The following is a 27,713-nucleotide window of genomic DNA, read 5'->3' as shown; positions in this document are numbered from 1 at the left end:
AATCCCTCTCAAAAACATTTCTCCTCCAGGCTTTTGCCTTTGTTTTAACCAACCACATCCTCCTTTAGACCTAGAAAGTTCAAACCCATCAGCACGGTCTCGGGTGGGAAGTGACGCAGGCAGAGCTTGTGGCCAAGCAGAGACACCTTACAAGTGACAAGACACCCTTGATTAAGTGCCTCAGTCTGAATGCCCACGAGTTCACCTAATTTTATGTGAGGTCTGTGTTTCAGCTAAGACCAGACACCAGGATTTCAGTGACTGCTCACAAGCTCTGAAATTTGGGCTGTAACTGGATCGGGTCTCGTGGCATGGCATCCCCACCTCTACCCACAGCTGCAGATACACAACTGCTGCTCCTGCGGCTCTCCAGGATGGCCGTGTACTCAACCACGCTTTTCCCAGAAAATCCCCCGAGATGTTCCAAATGCTTGGATATACATCCTCTAGCATTTTGCTCCTGGCAGGTAAAGGTGTTTGCAGTGCTGCCATCCTTGTCCCACAGCCAAGCTTGAGATTCTTCCCTCATCAGTCTCCTGTCACCGGCAGGGAGTTTTGGGGTAGAACCCAAACTCCTCCACCAAGCCCTTTCCCAGGGAGTCAGGCGACTCGTTTGCTGTCTCTCTTTCCAAAGACATAGATGTCATTTTGTTATCTCCCCCCCTCCAGCCTCTACTGCATCTCAATGCCATGCAACATCAAGGCCACCGCCACATGCCAAGTGACAGCATCCCCCATCCATCCCCACCACTGATGCAGGTTGAGCTCCCACCACCACCACCCCAACAGCATCTCCAGCAGCACCGTGGCCCATTGCGCTTGGCACAGGGTTGTGATTCAGCCCTGACTCAACGGGAAGGTGGCCATGGACTGAAACCCCAGCCCTGCTCCTGCATGGTCCGTGGTTAACGTGATCCTGCTGGAAATTAGAGAGCTCCGGCAAAGCTGGCGGGAGGGAGGCTCCTCTTGGCGAGGAGGAGCCCGCGAGAGGCTCCCACTGACATTCCTGCCTTCTCCCTCACTCTGTATCCATGCAGCTGGGCGAACACAAATGGCACATCACCTTTGTGTTTGACCCAGAGCAGTGCTTGGCTGGTGCCATACCACAGGCTCCATCCAGAAAGCAAAGAGTAGCTCAGTAGGTTTTTCTTTTTTTTCTTTTTTTTCTTTTGGTTTTTTTTTTTGTTTGTTTGTTTGTTTTGTTCTGCTTACAACAAATAGAAAGAAAGGATGAATGAGCTTATTTTACAGCCTCAGAGGAATACCCAGCCATTGTTAGCTTGACACATGCTGCAAAAAGTGATGGCTAAGAAAAGAAAAGCTTATTCATTCCTGAATGGGTTGGCTGCAAAAAAAAAAAGAAAAAAAAACCCCATACCCCAGCCCAAAAGCCCTTCCATGGGCCAGGAGCAGCATTTCTATCAGCTACGCACAACCCAATGAGTTCCAGAGCAGGACTTGACCTGCTGCACACAACAAAAGGAAAGTGAAGATCTGGGCTGACATCATTTTTGAGGAGTCTGAAGCACACCGCACACCCAGCCCACCCGCCCCTCGCAGGTGCCACCCAGCACCACATCCCCATCCCGGGCTCTCAGCGGGTGGAGGGGAGGCAACGCCATCCCTCTGCGGACACTAACATAGAAACTCTCCGGAATATTTCCTTCTCGCAGTTCTCTACATCTAGAAAACGTTGCCACAAGGTCTAAAAGTTCTGAGTCCCAGCTGAGGCTCAGGCACCTGCAGTGAGCATCTCAGAGGTGATGGGACACTGAGGGTGACAACCTCTGCTTCAGAGAGCCAGCATTGCCAATAAATGGGTTCAACGACACTTTCTCCCCTTGGAGAGGAAGACTAAGAGCCAGGGCACGCAGGGAAAATAGCCATCCCACAGCTGCTCAATTAATTAACTCAATTAATTTTAACCAGGACCTCCTGGGTTATTTCACTGCAGCCATCTCTGCTGGGAGAGCCGGGCGCCGTCGCCTGCTGCAGCCTTGTCTGAAGCAATAACCTGGCTCTGGAGCTGTATTTCTCTCCGCTCACCATATAACTTGCTTCTGCCACCAATTCGCATAATTTTCCCTATTATTGAAGTGGTAAAATGAACCTCAGGAGCTCAGAGTCTGTGAATGGGGATTCAGAGTTCGGAGTCTGCGGCTGTCTTGTGCGGTTCAGTGACACATGAAGGGAAAGAAAAAAATAAATAATCCCATTAATAGAATAACTCCTCAATAATTTCACCCAAACTTCCCACCCAAACCAGTGCTTTTAAAAATATCAGTTAAAAAAAGCAGGAAATGCTAGCGAATACACTCCTTCCCTCTCACAGCTGCAATTCCACTTTCAAATACATCTGACTTAGGAGACTGGCTTGGATTTATACGGCTGCATGCTATTTCCCCCGCTTTATTCACTGTTCAAAATGGCTGCAAAAAGGAGCTAAAGCAGAAGCCTGGTGATGCAGTCCTGGACGCCGAGCCATCGCTTCCCTCCATCCTCCTGCCCTGCACACCCGGGGGGTCCCGGGAGCAGCGATGGACGGGACAGAGGCGGCTGAGGTTGTGTCTGAGACCATCTCCTTCCTACTGCTTATGTGTGCATCAGCGGGTGCGTTAATTTAAGGGATAAAAAGTGACTTTTTTTTTTTTTTTAAAAGTCTATAAAATCAGGAGACCATCGCCCTTACTAATATCAGCAGAGAGCAATATGGGGCCCGGGCAATTTTATCAGCTGTGGCTCTGACCCACGGTCTGTTGGAGAAGCGATGCACCACGGAGAGGATGAGATCTCATCTTCTATTAACGGCAGCCGCATACCCGTTCACGGCTGCGTAGTGCCCTTAACAGCAAAACCACCGACCAACGTCTTCAAGGGGTTAATGTTCGAACAAATTACAGTGAGGAACAAAAAGGGGATTTTGCTTTAACTTGGAAATCCTTTTTTTTAAAAAAAATTTTTTTTTTTTTAAGCCGTGCTCCACAGTCTGGCAAGAGCCTCCTCCCCGCGCCGGTGCAGCCGCCGGCCGTGCTTCACCATCGGCTGCTTGGGGAGGGGGTGAGAGGAGGAGAGGGCTGGTGCAGAGGGGACGTATCCTGACCCTGTATTCCATGGATTCCCCCGCGCTGAGCGGGGAGCGGCGGGCTGCCGCGGGAGCCTCATTATGTAGAGGCGCAGGCAGGGGACTGGCTTGGTGACAGCAAGTCTGCTCAGTCGCAGATCAAATGGCTTAATAGAAACTGGATCCAACTGGTCCAGCCTTGCGGGTTTTGATTTAAACTGCAGTTATAAGGTGTGATTAGAGGCGGGGGACGCTCTGCCAAGAGCTCAGATGTGAAGCAAAAAACATATATTAAAAAAAAAAAATCCTTCCCCTAAACCTGTACGTACTTTCCCATCATTAACTCTTTGCGCGCCACTGCCAGACACACGAGGAAATCCTGGGCCATCCGAGGACACCATCGGTGCCGCTGCTTAAATCCGGGGGCTGTAAGAGGTCTGTCAGCGCTGCAGAGGAATTTGGCCACTGAAGTACTAACATTTATGGGCTTGGTATTAATAATAACCACAGCAGAGCTTCGTAGGGACCGACCGAACCTTTCCTGCCGCCGCACCTGAGAGCCAAGGAAGCGATGCCCTGCCTGGAGCCCCCGCACTGGCCAGCAATGGCTGGAGCAGGGGCTGTGTTTTGGCTGCCTTATTTTTGGGTTACTCCTATACAGCGGAGGAGGAGGCATTGCTTTTCTGGAAACAGTTAAACGAGGTCTCTCTTCCCTCTCTCTAACTAGTTGCCCAAAACTCAATAGTTAATTTGACAAATGCAGACCTTTGGAGATGTTAACACAGTTCAAACCTTCAGCCCATATGGATAAAATCGCAATTCAATAAAATTGCTGGTTCTTTATCTTCATGCAGCATCATCATGCAGTTAATTTCAAGCTTTCCAGTAAGCTGTAATATATCTTTTAACCTAAGAGCTCTTTTGCATGACACTGAAATAGGTCCCAGTCTATATACATCTGCTGCCAAGACAAATGTATGGTTCAGCAGCAGTAAAGAGGATATAAAAGACTCCCACGTTACAAATGTAGGAGGCAGAGGATATTTTAGCATGGCAGTGGTTACACTTTTGGCAGCTTTGCTATAATAAACTTTGTTTTCAGAGCCTTAAAATATTCCCTGTGCAGTGAAGACTGACATATTTGCTTTCAGCAGAGCTGTCTCAGGGGCTGGGGCTGGTGAACGGAGCTCAGGAACATGGGGGAACACAAAGACGACGGAGTTAATAACACCCTACGTTTAAAGAGGGTATTTCCTCACAAGATGCAAATATTTACAAATGCCATCAGGTCCTGGTAGGACTATTTCCATGACTGCAGAGAGGCGCTCAGGAGGTACCTGCACGCAGCGCACCGAACCCCGGGGCTGCTCCAGGAGCTGGGGCCAAGGGAAAGCAGCTGAGCAGGCAGGGCCAAAAATACGAGGGAAAAGGGATGTAAGACACCAACCTCGTGTAGGAAGAGTCTCTGGAGACTTCCACTATCTTGCCATCTGATGGAGATGTCAAGTAGCCTGCCAGGATGCCTCTGCCTGTCTGGACCTGAGACGTTACTGCCTCGAAGCGCATGGACCCTGTACACAGATGGCAGGTGGACGTTGGCTTCCACGTGTCTCCCAAGTCATCCTGGACTCAAACAATCCACTCGGGCACCCAGTTACCTATGGAGAAAATTAGCATGGATGACTCACACCTTGGTGCACCCTGGGACAGCAAGAGTCGCTGCAAAACTTTGATCCAGGCAATTTTTTGAGCAGGAAAGGAGAGCTTGTCTTATGCAGCTGATGGGCAGCGGGGACAGCATCGTGACTCAAGAGTTGTTGCCTGTTCCTGCCTGCTGTCTGCCTCCCCAGGAGGCAAGGCAGGGTTGTCCTCCAGGTCTGCCAATGCAATCGCCATGATGCTGAGGGCAACGTGCTCCTTGAACGACCACTGTTTCCCTTTGCTCTGGGAACGCGGCCCGACAAGGGAGGACACAGGAAGATTGCTCTGAAACTTTAGGATGGATTTCCAGACCCTTAGGGCCTTGGCTGCACCAGAGGCAGAGCAGAGAGGAGCAGGAGAGAGGTGGCTTCACGTACCCCCAGACAACATTTCCCAGGGTCCAACCTGCGGTAGGAAAGGGGTGAAGTCTTTGTGGCCATCCAGATCAGTTTGAACCATCACTTTCTCGCAGAAGGGATATCTGAACGTTCAGAACGGGCCACGTTTGAATAGCAAAGCAAACATGAAGCCGTGCTGTGCACAAGAAAATATTGGGAAATGAGTTAATATCAAACCCAAAAGGAGCTCCGATAAGCGGGTCCAGCAGGACTTCTCTGTGTCAGGTGCAGTCCAGACACCTGGAGATTTCTGTGGGAATGGAGGGCCAAGTTCAGTAACGGGGTAAATAACCAAATAATACTGTTTTGCAATGTTTTATGTATACAAACAACCCCAGAAATTCAACCCTGCTAGTCACCATTTCTGAGCCAGCAGGAAAAAAAGACTTCTTATCATCAAGCCTCCTTAGAAAAGCTCATTGCTACTTGTGCTGAACTTGGATGGAGGATTTTGAGAGCATGTGACAGCATTATAGTTTTATGCTAATCTGCCCTCATTGTGTGCTATCAAAAATAAATAAAAATCATGGCTCCCTAATCCACAGGTTACTAATTGTGGGAAAAACGTGTTTGTCACAGCCTTAGCAAGTGCTTAAACGTGTCATACTTCTGTATTTATTTATTGGCACGTGGATGTAGAAAACATTCTTACTAACCTGAGTATCTGGACTGCAAAACCCAGGCAGCTCCTCTTGCAGGACAAAACCCGGCCGTGTTCAGCAGAAACCCTGCAGCAAGCAAGGCTGCAGTTGCAGGGCTGTGCGAGGGATGACCCGACCCCTTTTGTGCACGGACGACCGGTGGGGTTTGGCAGTGCCTCACCAAAAAATGTCATCGCCTGTGGCGGGTTTATTTGGGATTCCTAGGGAGTAAAAGAGAAAGAAAGAAGTTGTTTTGATAGTAGATCAAGTATCAAAAGAATAAAAATAACCAGGTAGTTTTGCAACCTGCAGGCTGAGCCCTCTGCCGTGAAGCCAGGTGTGTATTCCTGCCTGGGGTGGAACTCCCCCCGGTTCAAAGAGACAGCGTGACAGCACCGGGGCTCTGATCTCGGCAGATATGCGAGGCCCAGGAGAAGGTCTCGATTTCAAACTTCAGAGAAGCATTTTCATCTTATTTTCCCTCTCCAACCAGCAAGGCGAGGCAGTTCCTTAGGGGAACTCCCACACGGACTGAGGAACACTTTCCTCCTCATCTTTGCAGCACGGGACAAGGAACCAAATGCCCTCCTAGATGTGAGCAATGAACAAGGCAGTGAGCGTCTTCTGCCGGGACTGCAAGTCCTCCTGCAGGGATGCTCCTGTCCTCTACATGCACAGAGCAACGGTGTCCCGCACCCCCGGAGGGAGGACACGTTGGCCAACATTTTGTCAACCAGTGAATAAAGATGATCTACTCCTAGAAATAAACCTAACCCCAGTCTCTGCTCCACTGAACAAACTTTCCTTTGAGCGTGTCTCACGCAGAAAAGACGCCTGGTTTCAGCCTCTGCTGCTCCTTCTGTCCCAGCATACGGCAGGGCATCAGCCACCCACTCCTAATTAACTTGATGGGTAACTCAGCAGCACAAATCACCTCAAGTTACCTTGGCCACGGAGCACAGCGGATCTGTCCACAATGAAACAGCACGGCAGGAATTATCCCAATCCATAATTACTCTGAGCAGACAATAAACCAGCTCATGCTGGTGGAAGTAGCCACTCGGAGGTAATAACCCAGTGAGTAACAATAATGGCAGCAGATACTTGATAAAAAGCAGGGAACAAAAGAGACAGCTTTCTCCATTATACAAAGAAGGGATGTTTTCTGTTTGCTTCCTTCGGTTCAGAAATGCATTTAGCTATCTGGAGAGCGATACAGTACAGCTCACCCGTACGCAGAGCAAAAGCGGGCTTTGGGCTGGGGGAGGAAGGGATTGTCTTCCGCTAGTGAGATCATAGGCAGGAAAATTAGTTTTCTCCTTTTAATCTTTCTTGGATTTCTACCCAGACATTTTATTTTCTTCAGGAGAAATGTCTGCGTATCGGTGAGGGAAAAAACCAACCCCAAACCTGCTCTGGGGTGGTTAAAAAAGGGCATCGAAATACAGACGTGCTTGTTCCCCCCATCTATCCCCAGTGAGTGCCCAAAACTGGGCAATGGGAGGGATGAGCCATGCTCATCTGAGGAAAATCCCTAAACCCAGGGGCTTGCGTGTGCCTCCTGCTTCTGCTCCCGCACGTGGCTTGTGACCCCTCGCTGCCCAGGCTGCTCACGCCGGGGGTCTGGCCCCTCGCCCTGCAACTGCTGGCCCGCAGCTCTGCTCCCCTGGCCCGAGCCTGGAGCTCACGGGGGGCCGTCACCCGCCCGCCCCTGCTGAATCGGTCTCTGAGAGCGGGACACCGGGCAGAGAAAAAAAGAAATCTCTCCATGCTCCTCCAGCACCACAGAGGGCACCGGCATGGCGGGGGCAGGCGGACGGCGACACAGCCCTGAGGATGTTTATTCTTGTGGCTCTGGCTCAGCAGTAAGTTCCTGGCACCAGCGCTCCAGCAATGCCCATTTCACGCTCGGCTCCCTCCTGCTTCCCCAGCGATGCCACCCGCCACCTCCTGCCATGCCACCCCCCGTGTCCCCGGGAGGGCTGCTACGGGCACGGGCACCGGCGCTGGCGCTGTGATGGGCTCGTGACGAGGACGGGAGCCGGATGAGACGGAAATCACAGCAGAGAGAAATCATCAAGACGGAATAGCAAAACCTGGGGGGATTTGTGTGGGGTTTAAAGACCCAAGCGCCCAGCTGGGCGCAACGCGACCCTGCTCCAGCCGTGCCGAGCTTTGCCCTGCAAAATAAATAAGCCTGAAGACAGCCATCTGCAGCGAAGAGCGTACTGGGGGAAGGCTCTGCAGGACTGCAGAGGCTAAGCACTGCTCATTAAAGTGCTGGGGAAATGTGAATGAAGCAGATGAATGGATGAAGAAATGAATGAAGGAGAGAAGCGGAAGTGAATGAATATTGCATCAACTTGGTGCCTTTCATCCTGGGATGGCGGAGCTGTGCAGCGCAGCTGATGGGCAGGAACCGTGTCGGTACTCCCTGGAGAAACCCCCGGTCAAAACAAATCAGATTATTTCCTGTTGACAGAGCCCTTCGGGGGAGGCGAACAGGGAGATGTGGCATATGGATTCATATTACTTGAAGCAGGAGGCTTTCCCCAAAGACGATCCCTCTGACTCCCCCTTAATCAATGTGACAGATCATTACTTTTTGAGATGCTCTTGTTCTTGCTACTCCAGACACCGCGATTTCCATGGCAACAACATCCCAGGCCTTTTCCTAACCTCTGGCATCTGCTGTCAAGTCACACCAGTTTATAACCGGGAGAGACGAGCAGCAGGGCCATGAAGGTGCCTTTTGGCACCGGGGGGGTTAAAGACCCCCTTACCCTCCTACGTGGCCCAATTCCGCGAGCCCCCGGGAACCTCTTGCTGCCAAGCGCGGCACAGGGCTTGCAGGCAGGTGTGAGGAATTTAAGGAGCACATAGAAATGAAAAATAATTTTTCTGGAGATTTATATTGTGCTGTTCCGGAGCGCAATCGGCTGAAGCCACCGGCCAGCCTGACTGCGACCAAATTCAGAGTGGTTTAAATGAGGATGACGGGAGGGAGCAGCGAGATGCTGCTGCTCCCTTGGTAACGCAGAGCAGGGTCAGGACCGAACCCGGGTGCTTCAGGGAGGAAAGGGAATCCAGCTTCACTTTTGGTTTGGAGAATAAAACATGCTCTCTTCTTTTCCACCTTCTGAAGGAAAAACTAGCCTGGGATGTGAGCCTGCTCCTCAAGTGCTGCAGGTTTGCAGGCAAACTGGTGTGACCGCCACGAGCAGCACACACAGACTCAGAGGAGCATCCAGCCCTGCTCGAACATGGTGCCACCCCGGAATGCCAGTTTGATCCCTCTGGGCTGTATGGACCTGGGGTGCTGCTGTCCCTGCAACATCACCTAGCTGCTCCTCTAGCAGCTGGCCTGCTCATGGCTGCAACGCTGCCAAGCGTGGCTGTGTGAGCCATTTTGCAAGAGTTTAGTACGATATTTAAGGCTGGATGCAAAGCTCAAAGCTTCGAGTAGGTTTTCGAGCTTGACCTCAAGAGCACAAAGCCGGCAGCGCACGGGGGTCAGGGTACGCAGGCGCTACCGTGCTGAATTAACTGGCGCTGCAAGCCTTGCTCACATAGTAACCACCTCCGCTGCTGGCAGGAGCTGGAAGCAAATTGTTTGGTTTTTTTCCTCTTTCACTTATCTTGCTCCCTCCAGCAAGCAGCTTCCCTTCCGAAAAGCCAGGGAGGATTTAGGGTGGCTGAGCACCACTGCCGGAGCCTGGCCAGGCAGAGCATCTCCCACCCCGCTGCTGGGAAGGGGCTGCGGCATGGCATGCGGGGACAAACAGGCATCACGCCTCGCCTGAGACGGCAGGTAAAGCATCTTTGTCTGTCCCTCTTCAATCATATCACCCTCCCGATTCAAACACAGGTTTCACCCCGACGCAACAGGGTTTTTTCCTGCCAGAGGTTTGCAGCCCTGCCTCCGCAACAGCCTGCCTTTTTCATAAGCCGCATCGAATTTCATGGTAACCCTGCAGAGTTATTGCCCTATAACAAACACAATTACTGCACTAGATTAAGCACATCGCTTATCTCGTCCAAATATTAATGAGCACCAAATGTAGGGCACCAGGCCTGCTTCCTCGTCTTCCCACAGGGAGTTTGGCCACTGGGTTGAGCGGTTGCAGGACTGGACCCAGACAAGGGGATCCATTTGCAGACCGGGCCAGCAGCTTCCTTGAGTGAGGCTGGCTGCTCAGAAACTCTGTGCTGGAGTTTTTATAGTTCCTTGAATAAAGACCATTTATTTAGCTGCCCTTCACACCAGGACAAAAGAGATGCTCCATCCTGCCATAACTCAAGCTAAATTGCTTTACCTGACTGTTACTGCTCCGGACTTGGGGGCCAGAGGCTCTCGGTTGAGTTTTGGACCCGTTCCTTGGCCCTGCCCTGTGAAGCAGCTGGCTGGGTTTGGAGGTAGCATCCTGCCGCGGTGACTTCCCCAAGTACTTCAAGACAAACTGCTCCACGGAGGACCCCAGCCGGGATGTCTTTGGTGCTCATAGGTCTGAGAAGGGATAAAGCTTTAGGAAGGGAAGGAAGTGTATTTCTGTAATGCCATCAGCTACCCTGCAGGAACCATTCATGTTGATGCAGGGCTTACCACTGAAGTAAAATACATTCAGACAATTTCATCAAAACCAGGGGTTTAAAATAAATAATGTGGTAAAACCTAGATCGAACAAACTATCAATGTCCCCTTTATAATTAAAATAGGGGAAAGAGCTGTAACCCTGGGGTTTATAGGGGGTATAGCCCCTATAGGGAGCTAGGGGTTTAGTCCAGGTGAGGGGTTGATCCCTTTGCCAGCTCTGCGTGATCCTGGAACCATCCAGCCTGGAGAACTTTCTGGAAGAGGGCCAGCTGCACGACATGCTGGGCGATGCTCTGGGGCTGTGCGGGCAGGACCGGAGCAGGGCTGCTCCTTTTCAGCCTAACACCCCCCCAAGCAGCTCAGGCAGAGCCAGGCCAGGCTGTGCAGAGCCCGAGTGCTGTTCCCTCCACCCGCACGGACACCCTTAGGGAGAGAGGAAGAGGGGAAAAAAAAAATCAGAAGACAAATTGAGACTTACCTCTGTGTTTTTGCCTGCCACGCCCATCACTCCCTTTCAGCCTAATCATTCTCTTCCTCTTCAATCAAGGCCAATTTGCAAGAGGAGCAGCTCCCAGCCCTGAGTGCAGAAGCCTTTAATTACTGTCATCAGGGAGGCTGTGCCAGGCTCCCCTCTGGTGCCTTTTCATACTTTTCGGAAGACAGTGCTCCAGGACTTGACGCCCCCAACATGCCATTTGTCAGGCTTTATTTTAAACAAGCACTCACTGCCTATTAGGAGGCTGGGGAAACAGTTCCTGGCGGTCTATCTGTGCTGCTGCTGCTTCGACAAGGCGATCGCGTCCGGGCAGCGAGCTGATTTCGGCTGCCTCGACTGGGTGCCAGCCTGGAAGCAGTCTCCTGCGCACTGCAGCTCGCTACGCACAAACCCCGAGAACTGCGTTGCTCTGTCTCTTTGCTGTGTCTCCTCCTGTTTCTCGACTGGGCTCACATCGGGCATTAAACTAGGGATGGAGACGAGAGTATAAATGGGGTCAGAAAGGGACAAGGCAAATTTGGGGTGACCAGGCTGGTCTCAAAAGCATCCTCTCCCACACAAGTCCTCAAGCCTACATCCCCAGGAGCACATCCCCAACTGGAATGCATGCTCTTTACGTACAGCATGGGTTTTGGGATCAGCCAGGGGTTTGTATTTTATCCTGAATGGGAAAACACGAACGCAGAGCCTACGTAAACCAATTTGGCACATCCAGCAAGCAGGGATGGGAAACCACCTTGCTGCTGCTGCCTGCCCTGCCACGCTGCAGGCAGGACGTGGGGCTGGACGGCCCGTTGGGGTGAGCCAGTGCAAGTTGCCTTAAACACAGCCTGAGCTGACACCTGGGACTCTGCCAACCCAGCGAGCTTGCAGCGTGGGCTCAGCACACACCGAGATACACTGGAAAGGATGCCAGAAAATTTCCAGATGTCCCAGGCCAGCACCCATGCAATGTGCTCTATGAATGACACCCATCAGAGCCATCCTTCTAGTATTTCATCTTTGGAGCATCACCTGTGGCAGAGAAAAGCTGCAGAGGATTTCTGGGGAGCCTCTGCCAGTGGGTGGCACTGCAAAACCAGCAGTATGGAAGCAGCAGAGCAAGGACTTCAGGGTAGAAGAGCAGCGCAGCCACTGCACGCACGCACACACACACACACGCTGCGCACCTCTGGCTGGACAGCATGCGGAACTGGATACGAGTGTCGTGGGGATACTGCAGCTTGGCTGGCAGGAGGAGGAAACCTGCTTGGGGTGGGAGAGGGATGGGCACAGCGGGAGGCGAGGAGGCATCAGCAAGGGGTTTGAGGTGCTGCAGTGGTGCAGGCCAGCAGCAGCATTCCCTCCATGCTGTTGTGGGGTCAGCCCAGCGAGCGGGAGTGCCAACTGGCCGCTGAGGTCAGGGACAATCCACATGGGACAGAGCCAATTCACGTACACATGGTTACCCTGCTATCCTTCTGTGACGTTCTCTCTGCAGCTAAAGATCACGTAATACATCACCCCAAAATGTAAAGTCTCACCTCTGGGAACTAGACGGGCTCCTGCCCCCCATCCTGTAACCCCAGTGAAGAACATGGGTGTGGTGGGTGTAAGAGCTTTTTAGCCATCTTGCCTGTAGGCACAAGACTCCTGGAAGCACCACAGCCACCAAAGATGTGCACCAGCCAGCATGACCTAGGGGACTGGGAGCCTGGAGGGAAAGTGCGCTGCACCGCACTTAGGTCATCTCCCAGCCAATAATAAGGATCCTGCAGCAGCTGGGTAAACCTGGCAAGTGGTAAAGTGGGCTCTAATCTGGAGGCTGCCCTGGTCTGAGAGTCCGTGTTCAGGTCTAAAGTCCTGCTCCAGTTCCAAAGTGGCCGTGCTCCTGTGCCACACACCCCTCCTGACACAGACATCACCTCCCTTTATGCTGAATCTACACTTGATGTCCCATCTCCAGCATTTTGGTGTTGCCTTGACCAGTTAATTGCCAGAAGGTCTCCAGATTTCATATCCCCATCCAGCTCAAAATGCTCTGACCCATCCAAGGCAGCAAACACTCGGTTCTTCTTCACTAACAGACAACAAACAAAGCAGCATCTTTTTCCTCTCTCCCTATAATGTCCCAACAGCAACTGGGAACCACAAAGCATTAGAGGAACAGGCTTACATAGCCCTGGTCTGACTCTAGGACTATGAAGCTTTGTTCTGGAGGTGGGATGTCTTCAAAGAGAAAGCCAGAGGAATGGGGAGAGGGAGCTGTGAAGCAAGAACCACCTCCCTCGGGCTGTGCAAAGGGAATTTGGCTCTGAAGGGCTGTAATGTCTGCCTGGAGGATGGCAGCACCATCCAACAGCCTCTGCTTCCTTAGGAAGAGCCACTGTTTCCCTACGGGGCATCTGCACAACCACCTCTGCTAATAGGTATTTTCTCTGGCAGGAGCAAAGGCTTCACCCAGAGGATGGTGGACTAGCAGGAGACACGGGAGCGCAACCTCAAAAGGAATTTGCTCCCATATCAGAGGGTTTAAAGATGTGGCATCAGGGCTTCCTCCAGCATGTTCTTTCTGCAGGGAATGTGCTGACTGGCACGGCAGGGGTGGCTGCAAAATCCCATCTCCTGCCTGCCCACCCTCACGCTTACAGAAATGCCTTGGTACAACCCACTCCAGGCTGGGGAAGAGCTTCGATCCGGCCCTTCTGCTGCAAACGGATCTGATTTGCTCCTAGCGCTGAGCACTCTGTAATTACAGTACATCCCACTTAATCGGGATGTGCTTAATTGGGAAATCCACTCGCCGCGATGTCACCTAGGGAACCGATTTAAGCTTGATAATACTTAAGAGCAATACCTGCTGCTTTATAGGGAAGGTAATTCTCTTACAGGGAGATGCCTTCAGGTGGCTGAATCACGCTCCTTCTTCCACCAGCACCCAATGCTCCTGGCTGTTTTCCCCTGCAACAGATTTCAGCCTTCCCCTTAAGTAGGTTATGGTCAGGAAATGCACCAACTGCTACTGCCGGATCCCGGCTGTCCTCTGCACCAGCTGAACAGGTTGCCACCACCATGTGGGCCAGCTCACAGCTGCCCCCTTGGCTGGACCTGCACACCCGGCACGTCTGACCCCCCTCCCTGTTTGAAGACGGCTTTCCTCCCACAGCTGGGACCTTTTTTGAAGAGGACAGCATGCTAAGGCTTGGTCAAGCTGTTCTCTGCTGCAGAAGAGAGGCCAAGGTGACCCAGCCATCACCTGAATCAGGGCAGAGCAAGAGCTTTGGAGACAACCAGCATGCCTTACCATTAACCCCAATGCTTGTCATCCTCCTTCTTCCCTCCAACAAGCAAATACATCAAATGCCCAAGTGAAGAGAGCAAGGGGACATGGGAACGGCCCTTACAGACTGAACATTGAGTCAAGCACTTGGAGAGGCCACATTTTCAGCCTGGTTTCCTACGGGAAGAGGGTTTATGTGGCCACACTGAGTATTTGTGCATGCACATACACGTGTCTTATAGATACCACTGATAACTGCTGAACCTCCTGAGCACCTTCAATCAAACTAGGCAGAGAAGCAGCTTTTCCAAAGGTAACAAATTCCCACGTGTTTTGTAGTAATAAGAGGTGAGAAACCCTCTGAATACCCAACCCCTCACTAGCTCTCAGGGACTTGGGACAGCATTTTTGCAACCCAAAGCCCCCATGAACCACATTTCCTTGTTAGAGGGATGCTAACTGCTCCAGGACCATTACTCCTCCAACCTTTTGGCATTGCCTTATCTCTGTCCTTTTCAATCGGACTACTTTTTTTTTTTTTTTCCCCCAACTGCACGAAAGCACGCTGCTCCTCTTCTAAAGGCGAGCCCTTGGATGGAGGCTGCCTTTGCTACCAAAACATCGATACCATAGGGCAACAACACAGCACAACTTTTCAAGATGCTGTGCTGGTGTTTTTATTCTCACCGACCACGAGGAGCTGGGGGGAGTCAAGCTGAACTTTTTGGATGCATAATAGTGATTGCCTTTCAGACACTAGAAAATGCAATAGCTTGGCATCAAATGAGGGATTTTTATGGCTGCACATGTTTTGTGCTTCTCTGAACAAGCCAACTTCCAGATTAGCTACACTGGCTTTTTAAAGTGCTATAAAATATGCAAAGGCACTTGTAATGTATAGTGATTTCTGTAAAAACAGGAGGTAAGTGCTGAAATGTCTCCTGATTTATCCTTTTGTCTCTCCTAACCCATGCTGGGAGAAAGGGTAAATGCAATCCTCTGTTCCCTTTTTGGCTTATCGGTCTTACAGCCCAGGGTGGATGGGAGACAAAATGCCAGGTACTACAGCACTTGAGCCTTTCGGCCACTCTGATAACTGCACGAGAGAAAACCCTCTCAGCTCCTGAGTATCCCAACCAACGCCAAGCACAGCAAAGGCCTCTCCAAGGTGGAACACAACGTGAGCGGCAAAGCCCGACTGCCACGGCAGCACCCAGCTGCGCAAGGGGAGCCGGGCAGCACCTCCCGCAACGGCGCTGGACCTCATGCTGGACAGAGGATCCGAAAGAGCAGATCACCACGATGAACTGCGTTAGCAGGGTCAGGCCTTTGCTCTCCTGCCAGCAGGGTCACCCCCTTGTCCCCCCCCGCTCTTGTTCCTGCCCCTCTTTTCCTTCACGCTGCTGTAACATAGAAACCCATGAGGCCGTGTCATGGGATTGCTCCCTCCCCTCACTGGCTTGTGTTGGCTTAAATATACGTGCTCAACCATTACCAGGCATCAGGTCCTCAACACAGATGTCTCAGGGGCTGGGCTTACTTTTTCCTGAAACCGAGCCGTGCAGAGGCTTGGCGAAGGAAAACATCCCAGCGACCAAGGCTCTTGTTTTCTGAGCCTGGGTGGGAGGAATAAAGTATTAGTTCAAGCTCCATTTTAGCTTGAGGAGAACAGCATCATTCATTAGAGCCAAACAGGTTCTTCCCCTCCCCTGCTACAGAGCCAAGCTGTCCCCTTGCCATCCCAGGGCTGTTTCGCTGGTGCCAAGGCAGCGCTGCCACCGGCAAGGGCTCCGCAGCCGCTGCCATGGCTGCTGCGTGCTGTCCAGCGCTTCTGGCAATCAACGCCACGGTCGTTACCGACCGACACGAAGGCGAGTGTCACAGCCCTTATCTGGGATCCAGCTCACTGCAGTCAGGTTTAGACGAGTGCCTCTGGAACGCGGAATGAGTATTTATGAGTTGGAAGTTTTGAAGCGCGTGCCTTAGTGCTGTGCGTGTTCAAACCCATCCGTCCCCGCGGAGCAACTGCAGCTCTCTGCCGCCAGTATGAACAGGTAAACCCAACCAGACTGCCTCTCGCATCCGTTTCTACACATATGAAAGGTTGTGCAACAAGCTGAAGGGTCAGCAGACCTCAGATCTTTAAATTAATCTTGTACGTCTTTATATAAAAGCAACATTTATCTTTAGCACAGTTTATGGGACGTGGATTTTGTATGCTCTGTTAGTACAAATTAAACATAATTATTTAAAAACTGCCGATAGCGCTCTTCGCAACGAGCAAAACGCGTCACTGCATCCTGAAAGCTGTTTAACACGACCAACGTTAAAATGCGGATTATTTTTAAGATTTTCAGCGCATTTCCTGTCAGATAAGAAGTGCTGAGTTTAGCACTGGCATGTGTGAGCTGGCTGGACTGGGAACCTTCATGCCACCATCAGAATTACGGAGGCTCATTTGAAAACACCTCAGTTACCTGGCTGACATCACATCAGTAAGAGAAATATGACGGGAGGGGAAGAGATGTGCAAAGGCGAGAGTCTCCTCAAACATCACAAGTTCAGTCGAGATGCTCCATTTCCAAACAGATCTGCCCATGCCATCCAGGACGAGAGCATCTCATCTCAAAGTCACAGCAAAACCAAGCCAGCCCCAGCCCTGCCCGGCACCCTCCAGCCTACACTGGCTTTGGGCCCCCCTCGAGGACTGATCAACTCCTGCACCCCAGCTTGTCCAGGGACACCCAGGGGTGACAATTCAGGTGATCAAAATCACACCAGCCTCCCACTGAGCCAGCTCTACCTGTCGCAGACACACCAGCAAAAACAAACACCATACACGGGCGCACATGTTCTGCAATCGGTTTTACAAGTCGTGGCATAAAGGACACACAGTAAAGGCAGGACCAAGCCTTAAGCGTTAAGGACTCCTTCATTTCTATTAGCAGCTACATGGTCCCCGCTCCACCCTCAGGGTGCCAGAATCCCCTCCCTATCACTTCTTTTTGGGGGTCACACCGAGCCAGCGCACAGCAGAGAAGCTGGATGAGCAGCTCTGGCTCTCCTGCTGAAGTCCTGGGATCCGAGCATCTGTCCCTTCGTTTTGGAAAAAACTGAGGATACGAATCTGTGGCAAAACTGAGCAGTATTTGCTAATTGCAAATATTCGGAGACCTGAATCCAAACTGGATTGGTGCGCTGAGTGTAAACACGGGCAGGGGCAGTGAGAGAGCTTTAGGCACTCCAGCATCTCATGGCTAATTAAAACCGGGAGGAATTTGTCTCAGCAAGTTGTGAGCCGTTTACTCTTCTGGTGTGACTAAGCCACTGTGTGGTATCTTAATTTACCAGGAGGGGTGATGTGCTGCCAGCTACCCATGTTCCTGCAGTCGAGGTGGGCTAATTGAATATCGTTCAATGCTTCGGGGCAATTCCACTTGCCAGCTTACCTGCACCTTCCCAGTCCCAAACCACCTTGCAAACAGCAAGACAACCCAGTGGGAATTTTAATTGCAAAGGAGTATTCAAAAAATCCTGACAAAATCCAAGGGCCTGACCAGAACAATGGGTTCTTGTGGTTTTCTGCAAGGCTGTTTTTCCAGCAATGCAAATTGGGTTGTTCTCTTGCAAACAAGCAACGCTGAAATACGCTCTTACCAATTGCGGGACCTCGAGGCTCCCAACCTCCTCCGAGTGCCGTCCTTAACCACGGTAGGAGAGTCACGGCACTGCCTTGCCTTGTATTAGTGATGCAAATATCAAGATGAATTTCTCCATAAATAGCTCATTACCAACAATTCTTTCCTTTGTCTCCAGCTCCAGCTAAGGAGAAGGGAGTCACTCCAGCAGTAGCTGCACGTCTAATGACAAAAAGACGTTTCTCAGAGGGTACAGCTGAGTTACAACAGATGTTGGATTTTGGGAACTGCCTTCTGCACCCCAGCACTCCCCTTGGGGAAGGGTGGAGGAGCTCAGAGGTCCCAGTTTCCAGTTCATTTCCCATTGTTTCCCTGGGCTGAAAATGCTTTTTTTCCTTACATTCCCAGCCCAACCTGACTCACAAGCCGGGCTCATCCAGTTGTCAGCTGGCCCCGTTTGGCAGCTATGCCAGTTTCGACTCTGCCAAAGCATCAGCATGGCACAAGGGGCTCTTCCCTGGGCAAGGGTAAGGAACCAGCCACTTTTCAGGGTTTTTGGGGGGATCCCCGCAGGCTGGCAGCCTCCAAAGGTCCCTTTCCAAGCACCCAGGAATCCCCACCTGCCCCCGTTCCCCAGGACAGCCCGCACAGGGGGAGGTGACCTTGCCGACTGGGCTGATGCTGTCACCACTGTATGTTGCATGGGTTTGGTGGCACCCATCTGCAGCCAGCATTAAAGCCAGCCAGCCACCATCTCCAGAGCAGAGAGACTCCCAGAGGACAGGCTGAAACTGTTCATCTGGAGACAGAGATCATTTTTACAGGGAAATCCTGCTGGCTTTTCAAAACGAGGTTGGTTTTTACCAACACGCTTCCCCAGCCAAACGCACTTGCGGTACTGAATGCATCACTAAAAGAAAAGGACTTGCTATGTCAAAACGGAGCTGTGGTTTTCAAAGCTAACAGGGAGAAAGCGCACTGTAAACACCTGGAGGAAGCGTAGGCATGGCTTATTAATAGACACTTGCTGTGAGACTTTAGGCTGTATGACAAGGCTTTCACTGTCCTCCTGATGTCCTCGGATGCCCTGTTCCCGTACTGAGCACTGGTCGCTTTAACCATGCAGCACACCCATCAGACCTGCCAACTTACAGATCGGGCACAGAAGACGGGTTAATGCAGCCTGTACTAGCGCTTTAACCACCAGAGCATCCACCATCCATCCTCAGCGAGTGGGGAGAAGCTCCTGTCCCCACCGCTGGTTCCTATAAAGGATCCAGCCAGGGATTTTGATGGGGACAGATTAGGGCTCGAGGAAGGCAAGCAAGGATGCCAAGTAGGGTCATTCCCCCAAAACTTGAATTGCAGGGGTTTAACATTGCCTGAACTGCAAGTAGGAGTTAATTTTGTTATCTTTACATCCCAGCTCAACCACCCATTCCCCAAAAGGCTGCACAAAGTACTTGCTCTCTGATTTCTCTCCTGTGCTGCTGCATAGTGCTGCTGTCAAGACAGCTCCTCGGTTTTTCATCAAAAGCAGCTCTCTGATATTTATGGCTATTATGAACTGTACCAGGTTGATGCATTCCTGCATAGCAAAGCCCTTCCCTGTATAGGGCGTCTATATCCTTTGATTTCTTCCCCTGTGAAAGCCGTAACAGAAAATTAACACCCTGCTTAAGAGACAGAACGGTAACCAGTCCACGTGCTGCCACACTACTGGCATCTCAGCACGGTCACACAACTCGCATTGTTGATACAGGCTTTTCTGTCGAACAGGGTATCAGATGGATGGGCTGTTTTTGGAGAGGGGTTGGCTATTCGCCTAGGGAGGGAGGGAAAACAGCCCTCGAACAGCCCTCCTGCCCCAGGTGATGCTGGTGAGAGCTGGTCCATGTTCAGTAAGAGAGCTTCTCAGAGTATCTTCAAACTCCTGAGCTATTTCAGCATTTCTCCTCCCAGCCTGTAGATTGCTCAGAGCCCAGAGATGCACAGACTTGTGTTATTAAACGGCTATTTCTGTTGACGTTTTTATTTTTAGGAAACGTTATGGAAACATTCGCTATTACTGCTTGGAGGTAATGGAAAAAGAGGTGAGCTCCAAATTCTGGGCGATGGGGACCTCGAGGCAGGCAGCCAAGCTGGGCTGGGACGTGGCCTGGCTTCCCTACCGTGTTTACAATCTGTGCCCTGAGCAGGGACATGAATGAATCGCGGCAGTGTCCTCGTCAGCTGCGGAGCGTGCAGTGGGCTGGCACTCCCCACCTCCGAGGGGTTAAAAGCATCCACATGTGCTGAAGAGGGGCTGGGATCAGCAGCAGCCAACCTAAACAGAACTGCGCTCAAAGAGACCGTTGAGCTGCCGCTGCCCGGGATGCTGACCCGAAGCGATGGGCAGTGATGGACGGTCTCTCCCCTTCGGTTCTCAGGGACGGGGGACAGGAGGCAAGCTGCATTTCTTCCTCAAAATTGGTTTTGTGGCTTCATGCTGAATCTCTCCCTGCTTTCTTCAGCAATAAATGTCTTTAAAGGGTCTGTTTGCTTCCTTGGAGTGCTTGGAGCTGGATTCTCCCTTGTGGGGCCAGCTCCAGCCTCAGCCCTAAAAAGGGGGGAGTTAAATAAAAGGTGAAATCTGTGGTCTCAGCACTCTTTTTACGCTCCTGAGCACTTGTGGTATAAGCAGACAATACCTGGGCATTTGTTTCTTTGCCTCCACCGGATGCCAGGTGGGCTGCGGAGAATATCCTGAAAGAGAGAGAACGGAAGTTAGTGCAGACGGAATAAACCCATTGCGCAGTATGTTCCTCTGACATCTGCTCGCCTGTGGGGAAGCGCTGGAGGGATACGAGTGGGGCTGTTAGCAGCCCCATGCCTTTCCACGCTTCCCCAGCGTGGGGCTGCGCTGGTCCCATCACACCCTGGTGCTGCCGAAAGGGCCGGTGGATACGTTCCTCACCTGATTTCGGTAAGGTGGCTGTGGTAACTCACGGGACCTGGAACCAATCACGTCGAGAAAGCCACAGACGTCAACCCAGCAGCCACGTGGCAGACGCTGTTAACGTACCTGGCAGCAGATGAAACCCTCTTGAGGAGCAGCATCAAGGTCACAGAGGCTCAGCTAACTTCTCTGTACCTTCTGTCCACCTCAGACTGAAGGGGACACAGGGGAGGCAGTGCTGGCAATGTCACCCATCAGGTGGCAACTGCCGTGCTGTCACACGGGCTTTGCTGTCACCCTGGGGCTCCTACCTGGGCTATCCTCCCCTGCCTGCTGTGCCCGGCACAGGCAGCAAGGGGCTGCCCACCACCCCAGGAAAACACGGCTCAGGAGTAACCACCGGTGTGAGAGCTGGCTAAAGAGGGAAAGCACATCTTTTGGGAAGGCTTTTGCATTTTAAAAGCTTTGGTAAATTTTAAGTAACTCCAGTTTTGTCCCTTGCCGTAAGCAGCTGAATATTTCTGCAGCATCTGTCAGAAAACCAAGTGTGCCACAAAACCACAAATGTGATGGGAAAAAAAAAAAAATCATATTTTAGGTTGAAGTCACCATATTCCCTCACTGATTTTCATGTGGTTGGTGTCACAAGCCTGGATACCATATTACTTCACAGCTGTACACATAGGGGCACACATGCTAAGCAGTAGCTAATGTATGTAATAGCTAGTAGCTCCAGGACTTTGCCCTCTACTCTACACAATCCTAGAGACTCCTACCCTCCAGAAAATCATTTTCTGAAGCACTGGCCTGGACCTGCAAGAGGCTGTTGAACAGCCCATCCTCCCTGCAGCCCGCACCAGGCAAGCGCGGGATGCCGATGCCAGAGCAGCAGGGCCACAATTGCCTCGTTGTGCAAAACGTGGTGCACCGGGTGCAACGCAGAACACTTGACCGCAAAGACCTGAGACGTGCTTAATAGGACTCCTGCACTGTTCGCCTGCTAAGAGCCTTAACTTCTTACTGCATTATGCCGGGGTTTAGGCAAAGCAGGGTTCCCAGCAGGGTGCTGGATAGATTTCCTTTCCCATGAAAAGAGACTTACGCCTTCACATTTGTTCCTTGTCCCCAAATCCCATTCTTTCCAGGTAAAGGAGAGAGGAATTCGATGGATTATAATCAAGGAGGTGTTGTTCTGAGCAAGGGCGTGGGGGGACAGGAAGGTTAATGTAGGATGTGACTGCACTGCCCAAGGGAGATGCTCTAGGAAAAGCCTTGTAAGAGGAGAGCTTTACGGCTCTTCTGCGTAGCAGGTGGGTATTTACAGGCACGCACTGGTTGAGTTTATTCTGGCTGGCAGGGGACACTGGACTTTAATACGTCCCCCTCTTACTGTGCAGTGATGCTCAGCAGCAGCGAGCGGCTACAGGAGCGGGGTATTTGCAGCACTTGCGTTAGGAAACCTCACTGCATCCAGGCATCAGGAAGGAGCTGCTGACAGGACCACAGAGCTCACACGTATAATAAAATATAAGTATCTTCCAATATATAATATAACCCTTCCCAGGCCTCCAGCACCATTCACTCCAGAGCCCCAAAACACTGTACAAACAGTAATTAAAACTTCCCAGCCCCCAGCTTTGCCAGCGGCGCTGAATTCATTTTCCAGTGTGGGAAAATAAGCCTTATATGATTAAGAGAGAGAATGCAATTTCAACAGCAGGGGAAGTTACTGGTGAAACATAAGCTGCAATGTGAACCCCGGTCCTTCACTTCTAACAGGAGGCTCTTCAAGACCAGAATGAGTGGTCAGTCTCTTCTCCATCACGGATACTACGCCGATCTGTCCCTGTAATGGCCAACACAAGACTAACCAGGTACATCTATTTGGTCCCAGTGGCTACAATCCAACTTGCTTTGCAGAATTCAAGTCTGCAGGGAAATGGGGAGTGCTGGAAGAATAAGGCAGGAGATGCCTGGAACAAGCCCATTGTGCAGTTGCTCCTGCTGGACCATCTCTCTACCTTTATCCAGCACTATCAAGTTCCGAGCTCCTCATGCCACCCTGCTGACCACACAGCTGATTTCCTTCCCCAGAAATGTGTTACAGAAACATCCTTCAAGAAGGGACGGGACACTGGGACATGCTAGAGCTTGCCTGCACATCAGAAACACTGACCCTTTGCTTTCTGGTTTACTGAACACAGTAATGACAGTCCAACACCAAAACAGTCTGTCCCTCTCCTGGTTCCTGTCTGCTCCACGCTCGCCAGGAACCCTTGGAGAAAAATCATGTGGTGCAGTTGTGGGCACAGCCCTCGTGTTCAGTATGAGCACGTAGGAGCTACTCAACAACATGGGCTGCTTCAGGTGCCAGCGGACAGACAGTAAAAAGGCCCATGGCAGGTTGCATCTGATGACAGCATTTTGCCAGAGCCCTTGGCCAACATCTCTCCCTTCCCAAGGTGAACGTGCTGGTCACCAGTGCCGACCTGGGCAGTGCCTGATCCCCTCCCTTCCCCTCTATCCCACCACTGCCTCGCAGGTTTGCCAGCCAGACCCCTCCTGCCTCTTAGCAGCTTAGTGAATGCTTAAGGACCCTTCGGGAGGAAAAAACTATTTATTAAATGCAAAATTACGTTTCTGTCTCAAGGAAACTGAGCATCTCCCCGCTCTGCCACCACTGTCGAGTCCAGACCCTCGGCCTCCAGTGGGGCTCCTCCAAGGTGGACACTGGGCTATCTGGAAATCCCAGAGAGGCTGCAGGGTTTGGCGAGAGGTCCCACCGCAGAGGGGAAGGGTCCAGACAACCAGAAAGTGCAGCCTCCCCTCCGCTGTCGGGCTGTTTCCAGCCACAAGCCAGCACCACCTGCGTCCGCTCGCTCCAGGGAGTGCTCTCACAGTCTCCCAGCAGCTGGGGAAGCACTTACGGAACCAGCAGCGCTGCAGGGAGGGTTATTTAATTATTTGTAATGGATTTTCCATACCTGTCAATATTTCCAGCCCTGAATTGAGAGGGACAGAGACTCTGCTGGGAGACAGGCTGGCTCGAAGGGCTTTGGTGAAGCTTGTGGTTTTGCAGTTTAGCTCTGGACAGGGCTGGAGACTCACTCCGTTTCTCTCGTCATCCCTGCAGGCCGATCCCCACGGAGTACAGGGATCCGGTTTGGGCTTGCTGCGCTTCGCGTTTGAAAGGGACGGTCTTCTATGAAGGAAAAGAGAGACCTGTGAATCTGATGCTTTCATTATGCTTTCTTTGCGGCTAAATTAGTTGGAAATCAGTGCAAGCACAAGGAAAGCAGCCCGGGGGACTCAGAGCACCTAACTCCTACTAAAGAGCTAGGAAGAGCTGGGAGAGAAGTCGCAGCACGGCAACAGGGAGCTTTCCCCGCGGACGATGCGATTTCAAATGAATGTCTCCATGGAGGGGGTTTCCTGCTCACCCCACAGGCTTTGGGGAGGCCAGGCAGGTATAGCAGAGAGGGGACTTCCCTGCACCAGCAGTCCTGCTCCACCACCTTTCTAGGACTGGAAATGCTTGCTTTTCACTTCAAGCCAAAATGATGTCAAGCTACAAGTATCAAAATCCTTCAGGCCAAAGCCATGTTCTTTCTCTGTTCCTGCTCTGGTCCAAAAGGTGATTTCCCAGCTCAAGATGCACTATCAGGGCAATTACCGTAAGAGAGCCATCTGAGATGTTCCCAGCAAGGCCCTGCTGCCTGACACAGCTGTGCCAGAGCAGCCCCACCACTGACTTCAGCTCATTTATAGCAGCAGAGCTCGCGGGCAGAAACTGGGCTGAGCTGGAGCTGGTAGGGCACAAGGTTTCTGGTTTGACGATACCCTCCGTTTCTATGACTCGCAAAGGCGCTAGAATCACGACGAAGCTGCAAGGAAATGGGAATGTTGCTCCAATAAAGCTGGTTTCATGAGAAATGGTTTCCCAGATGGCAGCAGAAGATAGAGGAGAGCACACCCTCATCCAGAAACACGTGGCTGAAGGCCACTTCTGCCAGGAGAGAAGGTAACGCCGAGCTGAGCAAGAGCATTTGTCTGAACTAACGGAGCAAAGGGGGCACATCTCTGCTTTCACTTACCATCCATCCGTGGCAGCTCTGTCCTCCTCTTGGCACACAGTTCTCATCGCTCAGCTGACATCTCATGGCAGAAAACGCTAATCACATCCACCTCCTAAGACGAGACAACAAGGAAAGAGGCTTGGCAGGGGACAAAGGACCTCCCGACAGCCCCTGCAAAGCCAACCTTGTGGCCTGGGGTCCCCCCCAACACAAATCCCTGTGGTTCTTGTTTGCTGAGCTGGGACAAAGTGGGCACCGGGGTTTTAGCAGATGTTGGTTAGAAAATAACCGTGAGAAAGGAATAAACCAATTAATTGCTGACCCACTGACAGCCAACACCTCTCCCCCCCCAATAAAACCTGTCTCCACAGCTCAAGCAGATTTAGGGTGACTGCAAAGAGCACAGAGAAGGGAAAAAACCCTTTCCCACTCCAGCTAATATTTCCAGATAATCTGTTTGAGGCAGAACCCTCTGCAAACCAGGAAAGCCTTTAAGAGCCGTTAACACCTTTATTCAGACTTCCTCATCCTCCCCCAGACAAGCTGTGATTAATTAGCCAATCCACCCCGATCCCCCTGGGAAATGACGCTTGGTCCGGGCATTCATCCGAGGATTTGCAGGGTCACTCTGCGAGAGCGGCTCCTGCTCTTGCCACTGGCTCCAGATAAGCAGGAAAGGGCTGACAGGGAATAAACCGCCTCCAGCCATGTGTTTACGGCGGCAGGGGTGGTGGATGGTGGGAGGGGAGGCTAATGCGGGGTCTAGGTCTTTCACTGGTGTCGGGCAGCACCAGTTGGACTCTCCCCGAAAGCCCATCTCTGAGAAGTTGCCACTGGAAGTACAGCCCATTTTGTTCCCACGTGGATTTTTGCAGCCTTCCCTGCGTAGGCTATTGCAGACCAACGCAGCTCATAAAACTCATCTTGGACATGCACTGTCCCACCTGTGCCACCTTTATGCATCAAACCCCGGGCTTTCTTGCATTACAGGGTAACTCTCCCTCCCCAAGGCTGCAAACAGCCCCTCCTGGCGATGCAAAGGGATGATATGAGCAGCTCCAAGGTCACGGTATCACCAAGCAATTCACCAAACCCAACAATGGCAAATTCTCTTTGTACCAAACACCAATCTGCACTGCGTTACAGATGACACTAAGCCCATGTTTCTCCACCACAGCCCTTCATCCATGGTGGCTGCAGCCCTCAGGCTGTGTAAGGATTAACATCTAAATGCCTGCTCTGCCCCAAGCCCCTTTACTATGGCAGGGTGGAGGCATGGGTCTTCTGGGGGGACTATGGTAGCGTCACGCATGTATTTTATGACTTTTCTCACTACGCAAAGGCCCTACAAATCCCACATCTTCAGGGGAGACCTATGTCTCCCCATCACACCCACAAGACCTACCCACACACAGGCTGGGAGGGTGTGAGTGAGGGGTGCACTGTGGGGCTGGCATGTCCACACTGTGCAGCTTTGAAGAACCTGTAATTAATGAGTCAACTGCCATGGCAGCCTTCCTTTCAGGTCTTGAGCTGAGGTTCCACAGTTTCATGACACTAGGAGGAGCTCCCTTCCATTAAACCTTCCCCCTTTGCCATCCAGGGCTGTCCAAGAACTCACCCCTGTGCATTGCATGTTTTTTGCTGGCCTATTTGCATCTGCCAAGGGCAAAACCTCAGAGACATCCTGGTCTGCCACCACAAAGCAGTATCTGCAATCACCATTTTCTACCAGCCACCTCTAGAAACCTTCAGCCAGGAAATAAAAGCAGAGAGCAGTAGCAGCTCAGGGGTCCCGACAGATTTTGCAAATGAAAACAATTTTCCTCTCCTCGTCCTCTTCTCCTTATACCTGGGACAACATGCGTAGGGCAATTTTCAAACAAAATGACTTTAGATTCATCATCTCATGTGCTCTTTGAAAAAGTGCCAAAGAAAGAATGAGGAGAAAGAGAGAACATGTATACGAGGTGGGTGCCAGCCCCTCAGGACACTTCACAGCCCCGGGTGTTGGTTAGCATCACACCTACACACTCTGCTTCATGGGCTGGGCTTGGTTTCAATACTCTATTTTTAGCTGCGCTTTCAAGAAAGGGGAAAAACCCATCTTCTGAACCTCTGCAGCTTCCTGAAGCCCTTGAGAAAAAGAAAGCTGAGGAACAAACAGGCACTTGGGAGAGCTACAGCCCTCCTCCCTGCTGAAGGCCCCAGCTAGCCCAAGAGATGTCTCTGCCTGTCTTCCAGTCCATGTCCAGGAACAACGGTCATTGAATTGGCTTGACCACATGCTGGGGAAGTTCATGGGAGCACAAAACACCCACGGCATGCAGATCTGCTCTGCCAGGTCTTCTCCAGGTCAGGGGCCAAGTGGGACACTCAGGTCCCTTCTCCAGGAAAGAAACCTCCATTGCAGAAGGTTCCTGGCTTCGCCAACAATGCCCGCTGTTGTTGACTAACTGCCCAGTGGAGTCAATATAGTAAGAAAATAATGACCAGGGAATCACTGTGGGGTTTTTGTCTTTGGCACGAGTTGCAAGCATGCAGAAATTGAAAGAAAAAAGAAAAAAAAAAAAAACAAAACAAACCACCAACAGCAAACTTTGGGGATTTCTCCATGCAGAGTGAGGGACCATCAATGTACCAGGCTGGGTCTCAACTCAGAAGAGAAGGTTCTGATCAAGCGCAGGACCTCCCTGCAGGAGCTGCTTTGTAGATGTGATCTCTGGTGCAGGACAAGGGTTCACGGTGGCTGTTCATCCCCATCTAGATTGACGCATCTGAGATCTGAAAGCTGGTACCACTTTGGCCCCAAAGACGGTTGGGCAGCTCTCCTAACTGACTGCTCATGATCCATTTCTTACCTGGCAATACCTTCACATCTCCAAGAGCCTGCAAGCAGCCACAAGTGCCT

General features: G+C 51.5%; 1 long non-coding RNA gene across 1 annotated transcript; it reads right to left on the bottom strand.

Annotated features, from left to right (window-relative positions):
- Positions 1-419: 419 nt before the first annotated feature.
- LOC129211223 (uncharacterized) lies at positions 420-27,198 on the bottom strand. The gene is made up of 9 exons (XR_008578778.1): positions 24,821-27,198; positions 23,711-23,928; positions 20,479-20,533; positions 17,808-20,387; positions 10,874-11,357; positions 10,118-10,308; positions 5,817-6,022; positions 4,509-4,719; positions 420-2,160 (listed from the first exon to the last, which is right to left on the bottom strand). It is a non-coding gene; the product is annotated as an uncharacterized LOC129211223 (long non-coding RNA).
- Between the last annotated feature and the right edge of the window lie 515 nt (positions 27,199-27,713).

Source organism: Grus americana, chromosome 11 (assembly GCF_028858705.1).
Source record: "Grus americana isolate bGruAme1 chromosome 11, bGruAme1.mat, whole genome shotgun sequence".
Classification (NCBI taxonomy): domain Eukaryota; kingdom Metazoa; phylum Chordata; class Aves; order Gruiformes; family Gruidae; genus Grus; species Grus americana.
This window is presented reverse-complemented; position numbering and strand designations above follow the sequence as displayed.